The sequence below is a fragment of the Scyliorhinus torazame genome, chromosome 5 (assembly GCF_047496885.1).
Source record: "Scyliorhinus torazame isolate Kashiwa2021f chromosome 5, sScyTor2.1, whole genome shotgun sequence".
In the NCBI taxonomy this organism is placed as follows: Eukaryota; Metazoa; Chordata; class Chondrichthyes; order Carcharhiniformes; family Scyliorhinidae; genus Scyliorhinus; species Scyliorhinus torazame.
In genome coordinates, this window is record NC_092711.1 from 327,482,573 (window position 1) to 327,505,421 (window position 22,849).

The following is a 22,849-nucleotide window of genomic DNA, read 5'->3' on the forward strand; positions in this document are numbered from 1 at the left end:
ACTCACTCACTCTCATTCACACTCACTCACTCACCCACTCACTCACTCACACACCCACTCACTCCTACTCACTGACTCACTCACTCACACTGACTCACTCACACTCACAAACTCACTCACTCACACACACTCCCTCATGCTCTCATTCACTCACTCTTATTCACTCACACTCACTCACTCACTTTCACTCTCACACACTGACTCACTCTAATTCACACTCAATCACTCTCAAGCACTCACTCTCATTCACTGAGTCTCACACACACCCTCACTCACTCACGCTCTCACTCACTCACTCACTCACATTCTCACTCACTCACTCACTCACACTGACTCACTCACTCACTCACACTGACTCACTCACTCACACTGACTCACTCACTCACACTCACTCACTCACACTCACTCACTCACTCACTCACACTCACTCACTCACACACTCACACTCACTCACACTCACTCACTCACACTCACTCACTCACTCACACTGACTGACTCACTCACTCACATTCACTCATTCACTCACTCACTCACTCACTCACACTCACTCACTCACTCACTCACACTCACTCACTCACACTCACTCACTCACTCACTCACTCACACTCACTCACACTGACTCACTCACTCACTCACACTCACTCACACTCACTCACTCACTCACACTGACTCACTCACACTCACTCACTCACACTCACTCATTCACTCACTCACTCACTCACTCACTCACTCTCACTCACTCACTCACACTGACACTGAGTGAGTGAGTGAGTGAGTCAGTCAGTGTGAGTGAGTGAGTGAGTGTGAGTGAGTCAGTGTGAGTGAGTGAGTGAGTGTGAGTGAGTGAGTGAGTGTGAGTGAGTCAGTGTGAGTGAGTGAGTGAGTGTGAGTGAGTCAGTGTGAGTGAGTGAGTGAGTGAGTGAATGAGTGAGTGTGAGAGAGTAAGTGTGAGTGAGTCAGTGTGAGTGAGTGAGTGAGTGTGAGTGACTGACTCACTCACTCACACTCACTCATTCACTCACTCACTCACTCACTCACTCATTCACTCTCACTCACTCACTCACACTGACTCACTCACACTCACTCACTCACTCACACTCACTCACTCACTCACACTGACTCACTCACACTCACTCTCTCACACTCACTCATTCACTCACTCACTCACTCACACTGACTCACTCACACTCACTCACTCACACTGACTCACTCACACTCACTCACTCACTCACACTGACTGACTGACTCACTCACTCACTCACTCACACTCACTCACTCACACTGACTGACTAACTCACTCACACTCGCTCATTCACTCACTCACTCACTCACTCACTCACACTCACTCACTCACTCACTCACACTGACTCACTCACACTCACTCACTCACTCACACTCACTCACACTGACTCACTCACTCACTCACTCACTCACACTCACTCACACTCACTCACTCACTCACACTGACTCACTCACACTCACTCACTCACACTCACTCATTCACTCACTCACTCACTCACTCTCACTCACTCACTCACACTGACTCACTCACTCACTCAAACTGACTCACTCACACTCACTCACACTCACTCACTCACACTCACTCATTCACTCACTCACTCACTCACACTCACTCACTCACACTGACTCACTCACACTCACTCTCTCACACTCACTCATTCACTCACTCACTCACACTGACTCACTCACACTCACTCACTCACTCACACTGACTCACTCACACTCACTCTCTCACACTCACTCACACTCACTCATTCACTCACTCACTCACTCACTCTCACTCACTCACTCACACTGACTCACTCACTCACTCAAACTGACTCACTCACACTCACTCACACTCACTCACTCACACTCACTCATTCACTCACTCACTCACTCACTCACTCACTCACTCACACTCACTCACTCACACTGACTCACTCACACTCACTCACTAACTCACACTGACTCACTCACACTCACTCACTCACTCACACTGACTGACTCACTCACTCACTCACTCACTCACACTCACTCACTCACACTGACTGACTCACTCACTCACACTGACTGACTCACTCACTCACTCACTCACTCACACTCACTCACTCACACTGACTGACTCACTCACTCACACATTCACTCACTCACTCACACTCACTCACTCACTCACACTGACTCACTCACACTCACTCACTCACTCACACTGACTCACTCACACTCACTCACTCACTCACACTGACTCACTCACACTCACTCACTCACACTCACTCATTCACTCACTCACTCACTCACACTGACTCACTCACACTCACTCACTCACTCACACTCACTCACACTCACTCACTCACACTGACTGACTCACTCACTCACACTCACTCACTCACTCACTCACTCACTCACACTGACTCACTCACACTCACTCACTCACACTCACTCATTCACTCACTCACTCACTCACACTGACTCACTCACACTCACTCACTCACTCACACTCACTCACTCACACTCACTCACTCACACTGACTGACTCACTCACTCACACTCACTCATTCACTCACTCACTCACTCACTCACACTGACTCACTCACACTCACTCACTCACACTCACTCACTCACACTCACTCACTCACTCACACTGACTCACTCACACTCACTCACTCACACTCACTCATTCACTCACTCACTCACTCACTCAGTCTCTCACTCACTCACACTGACTCACTCACACTGACTCACTCACACTCACTCGCTCACTCACACACTCACTCTTATTCACTCACACTCACTCACTCACTCACACTCACTCAATCACACTCACTCACTCACACTCACTCACACTGACTCACTCACTCACACTCACTCACACTGACTCACTCACTCACTCACACTCACTCACTCACTCACTCACACTGACTCACTGACTCACTGACTCACTCACTCACACTCACTCACTCACTCACTCACACTGACTCACTCACTCACTCACACTGACTGACTCACTCACTCACTCACACTCACTCACTCACTCACTCACTCACACTGACTCACTCACTCACTCACACTGACTCATTCACTCACTCACTCTCACTCACTCACACTCACTCACTCACTCACTCACTCACACTCACTCATTCACTCACTCACTCTCACTCACTCACTCACACTCACTCACTCACTCACACTCACTCATTCACTCACTCACTCACTCACACTCACTCACTCACACTGACTCACTCACTCACTCACACTCACTCACTCACACTCACTCACTCATTCACTCACACTCACTCACTCACACACTCACACTCACTCACTCACACTCACTCACTCACTCACACTCACTCACACTCACACTGACTCACTCTCACTCACTCACTCACTCACACTGACTCACTCACACTCACTCACTCACACTCACTCACACTGACTCACTCACTCACTCACTCACACTCACTCACACTGACTCACTCACTCACTCACACTCACTCACTCACACTCACTCATTCCCTCACTCACTCACTCACTCACACTCACTCACTCACACTGACTCACTCACACTCACTCATTCACTCACTCACTCACTCACTCTCACTCACTCACTCACACTGACTCACTCACACTCACTCACTCACACTCACTCACTCACACTCACTCACTCACTCACTCACTCACTCACTCACACTGACTGACTCACTCACTCACACTGACTCACTCACTCACTCACACTCACTCACTCACACTGACTCACTCACACTCACTCACTCACACTCACTCATTCACTCACTCACTCACTCGCTCACTCACTCACACTGACTCACTCACACTCACTCACTCACACTCACTCATTCACTCACTCACTCACTCACTCACACTGACTCACTCACACTCACTCACTCACTCACACTCCCTCACTCACTCACTCACACTCACTCACTCACTCACTCACTCACTCACACTGTCTCACTCACTCACACTCACTCACTCACACTGACTCACTCACACTCACTCACTCACACTGACTCACTCACTCACTCACTCACACTGACTCACTCACACTCACTCACTCACACTCACTCATTCACTCACTCACTCACTCACACTGACTCACTCACACTCACTCACTCACTCACACTCACTCACTCACTCACCCCCTCACTCACTCACTCACTCTCACTCACTCACTCACTCACTCACTCACTCACTCACTCACTCTCACTCACTCACTCACTCACTCACTCTTACTCACTCACACTCACTCACACACAGTCACTCACCCACACTCGCTCACTCACTCACACTCACTCACTCACTCACACTCACTCACTCACTCACTCACCCCCTCACTCACTCACTCACTCTCACTCACTCACTCACTCACTCACTCACTCTCACTCACTCACTCACTCACTCACTCTCACTCACTCACTCACTCACTCACTCACTCACTCACTCACTCACTCACTCTCACTCACTCACTCACACTCACTCACTCACACACAGTCACACTCACTCACACTCACTTACTCACTCCTACTCACTCACTCACTCACACTCACTCACACACCCACCCACACTACCACACTCACTCACACTCACACTCTGACTCACTCACTAACTCACACACACATGCACTCACTCACTTACACATGCTCTCACTCGCTCACTTACTCTCTCACTCACTCATTCTCATTCTCATCCACTCACTCTCACTCACACTCACTCACTCTCTCACTCACTCTCATTCACTCTCACTCGGTCAGTCACTCTCACTCACACTCTCTCACTCACTCTCACTCTCACTCACTCACTCACTCTCATTCACACTCACTCACTCACCCACTCACTCACTCACACACCCACTCACTCCTACTCACTGACTCACTCACTCACACTGACTCACTCACACTCACAAACTCACTCACTCACACACACTCCCTCATGCTCTCATTCACTCACTCTTATTCACTCACACTCACTCACTCACTTTCACTCTCACACACTGACTCACTCTAATTCACACTCAATCACTCTCAAGCACTCACTCTCATTCACTTAGTCACACTCACACCCATTCACTGAGTCTCACACACACCCTCACTCACTCACGCTCTCACTCACTCATTCACGCACTAACTCACTCACTCACTCACTCACATTCTCACTCACTCACTCACTCACACTGACTCACTCACTCACTCACACTCACTCACTCACACTCACTCACTCACTCACACTCACTCACTCACTCACACACTCACACTCACTCACACTCACTCACTCACTCACACTCACTCACTCACACTGACTGACTCACTCACTCACATTCACTCATTCACTCACTCACTCACTCACACTCACTCACTCACTCACTCACACTCACTCACTCACACTCACTCACTCACACTCACTCACTCACTCACTCACACTCACTCACTCACTCACACTGACTGACTCACTCACTCACACTCACTCATTCACTCACTCACTCACTCACTCACACTCACTCACTCACTCACACTGACTCACTCTCACTCACTCACTCACTCACTCACACTGACTCACTCACACTCACTCACTCACTCACACTCACTCACACTGACTCACTCACTCACTCACTCACTCACACTCACTCACTCACACTGACTCACTCACACTCACTCACTCACACTCACTCATTCACTCACTCACTCACTCACTCACTCACTCACTCTCACTCACTCACTCACTCACTCACACTCACTCACTCACTCACACTCACTCACACTGTCTCACTCACTCACACTCACTTACTCACTCACACACAGTCACACTCACTCACACTCACTTACTCACTCCTACTCACTCACTCACTCTCACTCACTCACTCACACTCACTCACTCACACACAGTCACACTCACTCACACTCACTTACTCACTCCTACTCACTCACTCACTCACACTCACTCACACACCCACCCACACTACCACACTCACTCACACTCACACTCTGACTCACTCACTAACTCACACACACATGCACTCACTCACTTACACACGCTCTCACTCGCTCACTTACTCTCTCACTCACTCATTCTCATTCTCATCCACTCACTCTCACTCACACTCACTCACTCTCTCACTCACTCTCATTCACTCTCACTCGGTCAGTCACTCTCACTCACACTCTCTCACTCACTCTCACTCTCACTCACTCACTCACTCTCATTCACACTCACTCACTCACCCACTCACTCCTACTCACTGACTCACTCACTCACACTGACTCACTCACACTCACAAACTCACTCACTCACACACACTCCCTCATGCTCTCATTCACTCACTCTTATTCACTCACACTCACTCACTCACTTTCACTCTCACACACTGACTCACTCTAATTCACACTCAATCACTCTCAAGCACTCACTCTCATTCACTTAGTCACACTCACACCCATTCACTGAGTCTCACACACACCCTCACTCACTCACGCTCTCACTCACTCATTCACGCACTAACTCACTCACTCACTCACTCACATTCTCACTCACTCACTCACTCACACTCACTCACTCACACTCACTCACTCACTCACATTCTCACTCACTCACTCACACTCACTCACGCTCTCACTCACTCACTCACTCACTCACTCACTCACATTCTCACTCACTCACTCACACTGACTCACTCACTCACTCACACTGACTCACTCACTCACACTGACTCACTCACTCACACTCACTCACTCACACACTCACACTCACTCACACTCACTCACTCACTCACACTCACTCACTCACACTGACTGACTCACTCACTCACATTCACTCATTCACTCACTCACTCACTCACACTCACTCACTCACTCACACTCACTCACTCACTCACACTGACTCACTCTCACTCACTCACTCACTCACACTGACTCACTCACACTCACTCACTCACTCACTCACACTCACTCACACTCACACTCACTCATTCACTCACACTGACTCACTCACACTCACTCACTCACACTCACTCACTCACTCACTCACTCACTCACTCTCACTCACTCACTCACACTGACTCACTCACACTCACTCACTCACACTCACTCACTCACACTGACTCACTGACTCACTCACTCACTCACACTGACTCACTCACACTCACTCACTCACACTCACTCATTCACTCACTCACTCACTCACACTGACTCACTCACACTCACTCACTCACACTCACTCACTCACACTGACTGACTCACTCACTCACTCACTCACTCACACTCACTCACTCACACTGACTGACTCACTCACTCACACTCACTCACTCACTCACTCACACTGACTCACTCACACTCACTCACTCACACTCACTCATTCACTCACTCACTCACTCACACTGACTCACTCACACTCACTCACTCACTCACACTCACTCACACTGACTCACTCACTCACTCACTCACACTCACTCACACTCACTCATTCACTCACACTGACTCACTCACACTCACTCATTCACTCACTCACTCACTCACTCACTCACTCACTCTCACTCACTCACTCACACTGACTCACTCACTCACTCAAACTGACTCACTCACTCACACTCACTCACACTCACTCACTCACACTCATTCACTCATTCACTCACTCACTCACTCACTCTCACTCACTCACACTGACTCACTCACACTCACTCACTCACTCACTCACTCACACTCACTCACTCACTCACTCACACTCACTCACTCACACTCACTCACACTCACTCACTCACTCACTCACACTCACTCACTCACTCACACTGACTGACTCACTCACTCACACTCACTCATTCACTCACTCACTCACTCACTCACACTCACTCACTCACTCACACTGACTCACTCTCACTCACTCACTCACTCACTCACACTGACTCACTCACACTCACTCACTCACACTCACTCATTCACTCACTCACTCACTCACTCACACTGACTCACTCACACTGACTCACTCACTCACTCATTCACTCACTCACTCACTCACTCTCACTCACTCACTCACACTGACTCACTCACTCACTCACTCACTCACACTCACTCACACTCACTCACTCACTCACACTGACTCACTCACACTCACTCACTCACACTCACTCATTCACTCACTCACTCACTCACTCTCACTCACTCACTCACACTGACTCACTCACTCACTCAAACTGACTCACTCACACTCACTCACACTCACTCACTCACACTCACTCATTCACTCACTCACTCACTCACACTCACTCACTCACACTGACTCACTCACACTCACTCTCTCACACTCACTCATTCACTCACTCACTCACACTGACTCACTCACACTCACTCACTCACTCACACTGACTCACTCACACTCACTCTCTCACACTCACTCACACTCACTCATTCACTCACTCACTCACTCACTCTCACTCACTCACTCACACTGACTCACTCACTCACTCAAACTGACTCACTCACACTCACTCACACTCACTCACTCACACTCACTCATTCACTCACTCACTCACTCACTCACTCACTCACTCACTCACACTCACTCACTCACACTGACTCACTCACACTCACTCACTCACTCACACTGACTCACTCACACTCACTCACTCACTCACACTGACTGACTCACTCACTCACTCACTCACTCACACTCACTCACTCACACTGACTGACTCACTCACTCACACTGACTGACTCACTCACTCACTCACTCACTCACACTCACTCACTCACACTGACTGACTCACTCACTCACACATTCACTCACTCACTCACACTCACTCACTCACTCACACTGACTCACTCACACTCACTCACTCACTCACACTGACTCACTCACACTCACTCACTCACTCACACTGACTCACTCACACTCACTCACTCACACTCACTCATTCACTCACTCACTCACTCACACTGACTCACTCACACTCACTCACTAACTCACACTCACTCACTCACACTCACTCACTCACACTGACTGACTCACTCACTCACACTCACTCACTCACTCACTCACTCACTCACTCACTCACACTGACTCACTCACACTCACTCACTCACACTCACTCATTCACTCACTCACTCACTCACACTGACTCACTCACACTCACTCACTCACTCACACTCACTCACTCACACTCACTCACTCACACTGACTGACTCACTCACTCACACTCACTCATTCACTCACTCACTCACTCACTCACACTGACTCACTCACACTCACTCACTCACACTCACTCACTCACACTCACTCACTCACTCACACTGACTCACTCACACTCACTCACTCACACTCACTCATTCACTCACTCACTCACTCACTCAGTCTCTCACTCACTCACACTGACTCACTCACACTGACTCACTCACACTCACTCGCTCACTCACACACTCACTCTTATTCACTCACACTCACTCACTCACTCACACTCACTCAATCACACTCACTCACTCACTCACTCACTCTCACTCACTCACTCACACTGACTCACTCACACTCACTCACTCACACTCACTCACTCACACTCACTCACTCACTCACTCACTCACTCTCACTCACTCACTCACACTGACTCACTCACACTCACTCACTCACACTCACTCACTCACTCACACTCACTCACTCACACTGACTCACTCACACTCACTCACTCACACTCACTCACTCACACTGACTGACTCACTCACTCACACTCACTCACTCACTCACTCACTCACTCACACTGACTCACTCACACTCACTCACTCACACTCACTCATTCACTCACTCACTCACTCACACTGACTCACTCACACTCACTCACTCACACTCACTCACTCACACTGACTGACTCACTCACTCACTCACTCACACTCACTCACTCACACTGACTGACTCACTCACTCACACTCACTCACTCACTCACTCACTCACTCACACTGACTCACTCACACTCACTCACTCACACTCACTCATTCACTCACTCACTCACTCACACTGACTCACTCACACTGACTCACTCACTCACTCATTCACTCACTCACTCACTCACTCTCACTCACTCACTCACACTGACTCACTCACTCACTCACTCACTCACACTCACTCACACTCACTCACTCACTCACACTGACTCACTCACACTCACTCACTCACACTCACTCATTCACTCACTCACTCACTCACTCTCACTCACTCACTCACACTGACTCACTCACTCACTCAAACTGACTCACTCACACTCACTCACACTCACTCACTCACACTCACTCATTCACTCACTCACTCACTCACACTCACTCACTCACACTGACTCACTCACACTCACTCTCTCACACTCACTCATTCACTCACTCACTCACACTGACTCACTCACACTCACTCACTCACTCACACTGACTCACTCACACTCACTCTCTCACACTCACTCACACTCACTCATTCACTCACTCACTCACTCACTCTCACTCACTCACTCACACTGACTCACTCACTCACTCAAACTGACTCACTCACACTCACTCACACTCACTCACTCACACTCACTCATTCACTCACTCACTCACTCACTCACTCACTCACTCACTCACACTCACTCACTCACACTGACTCACTCACACTCACTCACTCACTCACACTGACTCACTCACACTCACTCACTCACTCACACTGACTGACTCACTCACTCACTCACTCACTCACACTCACTCACTCACACTGACTGACTCACTCACTCACACTGACTGACTCACTCACTCACTCACTCACTCACACTCACTCACTCACACTGACTGACTCACTCACTCACACATTCACTCACTCACTCACACTCACTCACTCACTCACACTGACTCACTCACACTCACTCACTCACTCACACTGACTCACTCACACTCACTCACTCACTCACACTGACTCACTCACACTCACTCACTCACACTCACTCATTCACTCACTCACTCACTCACACTGACTCACTCACACTCACTCACTCACTCACACTCACTCACTCACACTCACTCACTCACACTGACTGACTCACTCACTCACACTCACTCACTCACTCACTCACTCACACTGACTCACTCACACTCACTCACTCACACTCACTCATTCACTCACTCACTCACTCACACTGACTCACTCACACTCACTCACTCACTCACACTCACTCACTCACACTCACTCACTCACACTGACTGACTCACTCACTCACACTCACTCATTCACTCACTCACTCACTCACTCACACTGACTCACTCACACTCACTCACTCACACTCACTCACTCACACTCACTCACTCACTCACACTGACTCACTCACACTCACTCACTCACACTCACTCATTCACTCACTCACTCACTCACTCAGTCTCTCACTCACTCACACTGACTCACTCACACTGACTCACTCACACTCACTCGCTCACTCACACACTCACTCTTATTCACTCACACTCACTCACTCACTCACACTCACTCAATCACACTCACTCACTCACTCACTCACTCACTCTCACTCACTCACTCACACTGACTCACTCACACTCACTCACTCACACTCACTCACTCACACTCACTCACTCACTCACTCACTCACTCTCACTCACTCACTCACTCACACTGACTCACTCACACTCACTCACTCACACTCACTCACTCACTCACACTCACTCACTCACACTGACTCACTCACACTCACTCACTCACACTCACTCACTCACACTGACTGACTCACTCACTCACACTCACTCACTCACTCACTCACTCACACTGACTCACTCACACTCACTCACTCACACTCACTCATTCACTCACTCACTCACTCACACTGACTCACTCACACTCACTCACTCACACTCACTCACTCACACTGACTGACTCACTCACTCACTCACTCACACTCACTCACTCACACTGACTGACTCACTCACTCACACTCACTCACTCACTCACTCACTCACTCACACTGACTCACTCACACTCACTCACTCACACTCACTCATTCACTCACTCACTCACTCACACTGACTCACTCACACTCACTCACTCACTCACACTCACTCACACTGACTCACTCACTCACTCACTCACACTCACTCACACTCACTCATTCACTCACACTGACTCACTCACACTCACTCATTCACTCACTCACTCACTCACTCACTCACTCACTCACTCTCACTCACTCACTCACACTGACTCACTCACTCACTCAAACTGACTCACTCACTCACTCACTCACACTCACTCACACTGACTCACTCACTCACTCACTCACACTCACTCACACTCACTCACTCACTCACACTGACTCACTCACACTCACTCACTCACTCACACTGACTCACTCACACTCACTCACTCACTCACACTGACTCACTCACACTCACTCACTCACACTCACTCATTCACTCACTCACTCACTCACACTGACTCACTCACACTCACTCACTCACTCACACTCACTCACTCACACTCACTCACTCACACTGACTGACTCACTCACTCACACTCACTCACTCACTCACTCACTCACTCACACTGACTCACTCACACTCACTCACTCACACTCACTCATTCACTCACTCACTCACTCACACTGACTCACTCACACTCACTCACTCACTCACACTCACTCACTCACACTCACTCACTCACACTGACTGACTCACTCACTCACACTCACTCATTCACTCACTCACTCACTCACTCACACTGACTCACTCACACTCACTCACTCACACTCACTCACTCACACTCACTCACTCACTCACACTGACTCACTCACACTCACTCACTCACACTCACTCATTCACTCACTCACTCACTCACTCAGTCTCTCACTCACTCACACTGACTCACTCACACTGACTCACTCACACTCACTCGCTCACTCACACACTCACTCTTATTCACTCACACTCACTCACTCACTCACACTCACTCAATCACACTCACTCACTCACTCACTCACTCACTCTCACTCACTCACTCACACTGACTCACTCACACTCACTCACTCACACTCACTCACTCACACTCACTCACTCACTCACTCACTCACTCTCACTCACTCACTCACACTGACTCACTCACACTCACTCACTCACACTCACTCACTCACTCACACTCACTCACTCACACTGACTCACTCACACTCACTCACTCACACTCACTCACTCACACTGACTGACTCACTCACTCACACTCACTCACTCACTCACTCACTCACACTGACTCACTCACACTCACTCACTCACACTCACTCATTCACTCACTCACTCACTCACACTGACTCACTCACACTCACTCACTCACACTCACTCACTCACACTGACTGACTCACTCACTCACTCACTCACACTCACTCACTCACACTGACTGACTCACTCACTCACACTCACTCACTCACTCACTCACTCACTCACACTGACTCACTCACACTCACTCACTCACACTCACTCATTCACTCACTCACTCACTCACACTGACTCACTCACACTCACTCACTCACTCACACTCACTCACACTGACTCACTCACTCACTCACTCACACTCACTCACACTCACTCATTCACTCACACTGACTCACTCACACTCACTCATTCACTCACTCACTCACTCACTCACTCACTCACTCTCACTCACTCACTCACACTGACTCACTCACTCACTCAAACTGACTCACTCACTCACACTCACTCACACTCACTCACTCACACTCATTCACTCATTCACTCACTCACTCACTCACTCTCACTCACTCACACTGACTCACTCACACTCACTCTCTCACACTCACTCATTCACTCACTCACTCACTCACTCACACTGACTCACTCACACTCACTCACTCACTCACACTGACTCACTCACACTCACTCACTCACTCACACTGACTGACTCACTCACTCACTCACTCACTCACACTCACTCACTCACACTGACTGACTCACTCACTCACACATTCACTCACTCACTCACTCACACTCACTCACTCACTCACACTGACTCACTCACACTCACTCACTCACTCACACTGACTCACTCACACTCACTCACTCACTCACACTGACTCACTCACACTCACTCACTCACACTCACTCATTCACTCACTCACTCACTCACTCACTCACACTGACTCACTCACACTGACTCACTCACTCACTCATTCACTCACTCACTCACTCACTCTCACTCACTCACTCACACTGACTCACTCACACTGACTCACTCACACTCACTCACACTCACTCACTCACACTGACTCACTCACTCACACTCACTCACTCACACTGACTCACTCACACTCACTCACTCACACTGACTCACTCACACTCACTCATTCACTCACTCACTCACTCACTCACACTGACTCACTCACACTCACTCACTCACACTCACTCATTCACTCACTCACTCACACTGACTCACTCACACTCACTCACTCACTCACTCACACTCACTCACTCACTCACTCACACTGTCTCACTCACTCACACTCACTCACTCACTCACTCACACTGACTCACTCACACTCACTCACTCACTCACGCTGACTCACTCACTCACTCACTCACACTGACTCACTCACACTGACTCACTCACACTCATTCACTCACACTGTCTCACTCACTCACACTCACTCACTCACTCTCACTCACTCACTCACACTCACTCACACTGTCTCACTCACTCACACTCACTTACTCACTCTCACTCACTCACTCACACTCACTCACTCACACTCACTCATTCACTCACTCATTCACTCACTCACTCACACTCACTCACTCACACTCACTCACTCACACTCACTCACTCACACTCACTCACTCTCACACTGACTCACTCACTCACTCACTCACACTCACTCACTCACACTCACTCACTCACTCACTCACACTGACTGACTCACTCACTCACACTCACTCATTCACTCACTCACTCACACTCACACTCACTCACTCACACTCACTCACTCACTCACACTCACTCACTCACCCTGACTCACTGACTCACTCACACTGACTCACTCACTCACTCACACTGACTCACTGACTCACTCACACTCACTCACTCACACTGACTCACTCACTCACTCACTCACTCACTCACACTCACTCACTCACACTGACTCACTCACTCACTCACACTCACTCACACTCACTCATTCACTCAATCACTCACTCACACTGACTCACTCACACTCACTCACTCACACTCACTCACTCACTCACACTCACTCACTCACTCACACTGACTCACTCATTCACTCACTCACTCACTCACTCACACTGACTCACTCACACTCACTCACTCACACTCACTCATTCACTCACACTCACTCACTCACTCACACTGACTCACTCACACTCACTCACTCACACTCACTCATTCACTCACTCACTCACTCACTCACTCTCTCACTCACTCACACTGACTCACTCACACTCACTCACTCACTCACACACTCACTCTTATTCACTCACACTCACTCACTCACTCACACTGACTCACTCACTCACACACTCACTCTTATTCACTCACACTGACTCACTCACTCACACTGACTCACTCACACTGACTCACTCACTCACTCACACAGACCCACTCACTCACTCACACTGACTGACTCACTCACTCACACTCACTCATTCACTCACTCACACTCATTCACTCACTCACTCACTCACTCACTCACTCACTCACACTGACTCACTCTCACTCACTCACTCACTCACTCACTCACACTGACTCACTCACTCACACTGACTCACTCACTCACTCACACTGACTCACTCACTCACACTGACTCACTCACTCACACTCACTCACTCACACTGACTCACTCACTCACTCACACTGACTCACTCACACTCACTCACTCACACTCACTCACTCACTCACACTCACTCACTCACACTCACTCACTCACTCACTCACACTGACTCACTGACTCACTCACTCACTCACTCACACTGACTCACTCACTCACTCACTCACACTCACTCATTCACTCACTCACACTCATTCACTCACTCACTCACTCACTCACTCACTCACACTGACTCACTCACTCACTCACACTGACTGACTCACTCACTCACACTCACTCATTCACTCACTCACTCACTCACTCACACACTCACACTGACTCACTCACTCACTCACTCACTCACTCGCTCACTCACACTGACTCACTCACTCACTCACACACTCACTCACTCACACTGACTCACTCACTCACTCACTCACTCACTCGCTCACTCACACTGACTCACTCACTCACTCACACACTCACTCACTCACACACTCACACTGACTCACTCACTCACTCACTCACTCACTCACACACTCACACAGACCCACTCACTCACTCACTCACTCACACTGACTCACTCACACTGACTGACTCACTCACTCACACTCACTCATTCACTCACTCACACTCATTCACTCACTCACTCACTCACTCACTCACACTGACTCACTCACACTCACACTGACTCACTCACTCACACTGACTCACTCACTCACACTCACTCACTCACACTGACTCACTCACTCACAATGACTCACTCACTCACACTGACTCACTCACTCACTCACACTCACTCACTCACTCACTCACACTCACTCACTCACACTCACTCACTCACACTGACTCACTCACTCACTCATACTCACTCACTCACTCACTCACACTGACTCACTCACACTCACTCACTCACACTCACTCACTCACACTCACTCACTCACACTCACTCACTCACTCACTCACACTGACTCACTCACTCACACTCATTCACTCACTCACACTCACTCACTCACTCACTCACACTGACTCACTCACTCACACTCACTCACTCACACTCACTCACTCACTCACACTGACTGACTCACTCACTCACTCACTCACACTGACTCACTCACTCACTCACTCACTCACACTGACTGACTCACTCACTCACACTCACTCACACTCACTCACTCACACCGACTCACTCACTCACACTCACTCACACTCACTCACTCACTCACACTGACTGACTCACTCACTCACTCACACTGACTCACTCACTCACACTGACTCACTCACTCACTCACACTCACTCATTCACTCACTCACACTCATTCACTCACACTGACTCACTCACTCACACTGACTCACTCACTCACTCACTCACTCACTCACACTCACTCACTCACACTCACTCACACTCACTCATTCACTCACTCACACTCATTCACTCACACTGACTCACTCACTCACACTGACTCACTCACACTCACTCACTCACTCACACTCACTCACTCACTCACTCACTCACACTCACTCATTCACTCACTCACACTCACTCACTCACACTGACTCACTCACTCACACTGACTCACTCACACTCACTCACTCACTCACACTGACTCACTCACACTGACTCACTCACTCACACTGACTCACTCACTCACACTGACTCACTGACTCACTCACACTGACTCACTCACTCACACTCACTCATTCACTCACTCACTCACTCACACTCACTCATTCACTCACTCACACTCACTCACTCACACAGACTCACTCACTCACTCACACTGACTCACTCACTCACACTGACTCACTCACTCACTCACACTGACTCACTCACTCACACTCACTCACTCACTCACACTCACTCACTGACACTCACTCACACACTCACTCACTCACACTGACTCACACACTCACTCACTGACACTCACTCACACACTCACTCACTCACACTGACTCACTCACTCACTCACTCACACTCACTCACTCACTCACTCACTCACTCACACTGACTCACTCACACTCACTCACTCACTCACTCACTGACACTCACTCACACACTCACTCACTCACACTCACTCATTCCCTCACTCACTCACTCACTCACTCACTCACACTGACTCACTCACTCACACTCACTCACTGACACTCACTCACACACTCACTCACTCACACTGACTCACACACTCACTCACTGACACTCACTCACACACTCACTCACTCACACTGACTCACTCACTCACTCACACTCACTCACTCACTCACTCACTCACTCACTCACTCACACTGACTCACTCACACTCACTCACTCACACACTCACTCACTCACACTGACTCACACACTCACTCACTGACACTCACTCACACACTCACTCACTCACACTGACTCACACACTCACTCACTCACACTGACTCACTCACTCACTCACTCACACTGACTCACTCACTCACTCACTCACTCACACTCACTCATTCACTCACTCACTCACTCACACTGACTCACTCACACTCACTCACTCACTCACACTCACTCACTCACACTCACTCACTCACACTGACTGACTCACTCACTCACACTCACTCACTCACTCACTCACTCACACTGACTCACTCACACTCACTCACTCACACTCACTCATTCACTCACTCACTCACTCACACTGACTCACTCACACTCACTCACTCACTCACACTCACTCACTCACACTCACTCACTCACACTGACTGACTCACTCACTCACACTCACTCATTCACTCACTCACTCACTCACTCACACTGACTCACTCACACTCACTCACTCACACTCACTCACTCACACTCACTCACTCACTCACACTGACTCACTCACACTCACTCACTCACACTCACTCATTCACTCACTCACTCACTCACTCAGTCTCTCACTCACTCACACTGACTCACTCACACTGACTCACTCACACTCACTCGCTCACTCACACACTCACTCTTATTCACTCACACTCACTCACTCACTCACACTCACTCAATCACACTCACTCACTCACTCACTCACTCACTCTCACTCACTCACTCACACTGACTCACTCACACTCACTCACTCACACTCACTCACTCACACTCACTCACTCACTCACTCACTCACTCACTCACTCACTCACACTGACTCACTCACACTCACTCACTCACACTCACTCACTCACTCACACTCACTCACTCACACTGACTCACTCACACTCACTCACTCACACTCACTCACTCACACTGACTGACTCACTCACTCACACTCACTCACTCACTCACTCACTCACACTGACTCACTCACACTCACTCACTCACACTCACTCATTCACTCACTCACTCACTCACACTGACTCACTCACACTCACTCACTCACACTCACTCACTCACACTGACTGACTCACTCACTCACTCACTCACACTCACTCACTCACACTGACTGACTCACTCACTCACACTCACTCACTCACTCACTCACTCACTCACTCACACTGACTCACTCACACTCACTCACTCACACTCACTCATTCACTCACTCACTCACTCACACTGACTCACTCACACTCACTCACTCACTCACACTCACTCACACTGACTCACTCACTCACTCACTCACACTCACTCACACTCACTCATTCACTCACACTGACTCACTCACACTCACTCATTCACTCACTCACTCACTCACTCACTCACTCACTCTCACTCACTCACTCACACTGACTCACTCACTCACTCAAACTGACTCACTCACTCACTCACTCACACTCACTCACACTGACTCACTCACTCACTCACTCACACTCACTCACACTCACTCACTCACTCACACTGACTCACTCACACTCACTCACTCACTCACACTGACTCACTCACACTCACTCACTCACTCACACTGACTCACTCACACTCACTCACTCACACTCACTCATTCACTCACTCACTCACTCACACTGACTCACTCACACTCACTCACTCACTCACACTCACTCACTCACACTCACTCACTCACACTGACTGACTCACTCACTCACACTCACTCACTCACTCACTCACTCACTCACACTGACTCACTCACACTCACTCACTCACACTCACTCATTCACTCACTCACTCACTCACACTGACTCACTCACACTCACTCACTCACTCACACTCACTCACTCACACTCACTCACTCACACTGACTGACTCACTCACTCACACTCACTCATTCACTCACTCACTCACTCACTCACACTGACTCACTCACACTCACTCACTCACACTCACTCACTCACACTCACTCACTCACTCACACTGACTCACTCACACTCACTCACTCACACTCACTCATTCACTCACTCACTCACTCACTCAGTCTCTCACTCACTCACACTGACTCACTCACACTGACTCACTCACACTCACTCGCTCACTCACACACTCACTCTTATTCACTCACACTCACTCACTCACTCACACTCACTCAATCACACTCACTCACTCACTCACTCACTCACTCTCACTCACTCACTCACACTGACTCACTCACACTCACTCACTCACACTCACTCACTCACACTCACTCACTCACTCACTCACTCACTCTCACTCACTCACTCACACTGACTCACTCACACTCACTCACTCACACTCACTCACTCACTCACACTCACTCACTCACACTGACTCACTCACACTCACTCACTCACACTCACTCACTCACACTGACTGACTCACTCACTCACACTCACTCACTCACTCACTCACTCACACTGACTCACTCACACTCACTCACTCACACTCACTCATTCACTCACTCACTCACTCACACTGACTCACTCACACTCACTCACTCACACTCACTCACTCACACTGACTGACTCACTCACTCACTCACTCACACTCACTCACTCACACTGACTGACTCACTCACTCACACTCACTCACTCACTCACTCACTCACTCACACTGACTCACTCACACTCACTCACTCACACTCACTCATTCACTCACTCACTCACTCACACTGACTCACTCACACTCACTCACTCACTCACACTCACTCACACTGACTCACTCACTCACTCACTCACACTCACTCATTCACTCACACTGACTCACTCACACTCACTCATTCACTCACTCACTCACTCACTCACTCACTCACTCTCACTCACTCACTCACACTGACTCACTCACTCACTCAAACTGACTCACTCACTCACACTCACTCACACTCACTCACTCACACTCATTCACTCATTCACTCACTCACTCACTCACTCTCACTCACTCACACTGACTCACTCACACTCACTCTCTCACACTCACTCATTCACTCACTCACTCACTCACTCACACTGACTCACTCACACTCACTCACTCACTCACACTGACTCACTCACACTCACTCACTCACTCACACTGACTGACTCACTCACTCACTCACTCACTCACACTCACTCACTCACACTGACTGACTCACTCACTCACACATTCACTCACTCACTCACTCACACTCACTCACTCACTCACACTGACTCACTCACACTCACTCACTCACTCACACTGACTCACTCACACTCACTCACTCACTCACACTGACTCACTCACACTCACTCACTCACACTCACTCATTCACTCACTCACTCACTCACTCACTCACACTGACTCACTCACACTGACTCACTCACTCACTCATTCACTCACTCACTCACTCACTCTCACTCACTCACTCACACTGACTCACTCACACTGACTCACTCACACTCACTCACACTCACTCACTCACACTGACTCACTCACTCACACTCACTCACTCACACTGACTCACTCACACTCACTCACTCACACTGACTCACTCACACTCACTCATTCACTCACTCACTCACTCACTCACACTGACTCACTCACACTCACTCACTCACACTCACTCATTCACTCACTCACTCACACTGACTCACTCACACTCACTCACTCACTCACTCACACTCACTCACTCACTCACTCACACTGTCTCACTCACTCACACTCACTCACTCACTCACTCACACTGACTCACTCACACTCACTCACTCACTCACGCTGACTCACTCACTCACTCACTCACACTGACTCACTCACACTGACTCACTCACACTCATTCACTCACACTGTCTCACTCACTCACACTCACTCACTCACTCTCACTCACTCACTCACACTCACTCACACTGTCTCACTCACTCACACTCACTTACTCACTCTCACTCACTCACTCACACTCACTCACTCACACTCACTCATTCACTCACTCATTCACTCACTCACTCACACTCACTCACTCACACTCACTCACTCACACTCACTCACTCACACTCACTCACTCTCACACTGACTCACTCACTCACTCACTCACACTCACTCACTCACACTCACTCACTCACTCACTCACACTGACTGACTCACTCACTCACACTCACTCATTCACTCACTCACTCACACTCACACTCACTCACTCACACTCACTCACTCACTCACACTCACTCACTCACCCTGACTCACTGACTCACTCACACTGACTCACTCACTCACTCACACTGACTCACTGACTCACTCACACTCACTCACTCACACTGACTCACTCACTCACTCACTCACTCACTCACACTCACTCACTCACACTGACTCACTCACTCACTCACACTCACTCACACTCACTCATTCACTCAATCACTCACTCACACTGACTCACTCACACTCACTCACTCACACTCACTCACTCACTCACACTCACTCACTCACTCACACTGACTCACTCATTCACTCACTCACTCACTCACTCACACTGACTCACTCACACTCACTCACTCACACTCACTCATTCACTCACACTCACTCACTCACTCACACTGACTCACTCACACTCACTCACTCACACTCACTCATTCACTCACTCACTCACTCACTCACTCTCTCACTCACTCACACTGACTCACTCACACTCACTCACTCACTCACACACTCACTCTTATTCACTCACACTCACTCACTCACTCACA

At 49.2% G+C, this 22,849-nt stretch overlaps 1 protein-coding gene across 1 annotated transcript in view; it reads left to right on the forward strand.

Annotated features, from left to right (window-relative positions):
• adgrg4a (adhesion G protein-coupled receptor G4a) overlaps positions 1 to 22,849 on the forward strand; it is a 721,014-nt gene that overhangs the window by 278,787 nt on the left and 419,378 nt on the right. The gene's annotated exons all lie outside the window — the stretch shown is intronic.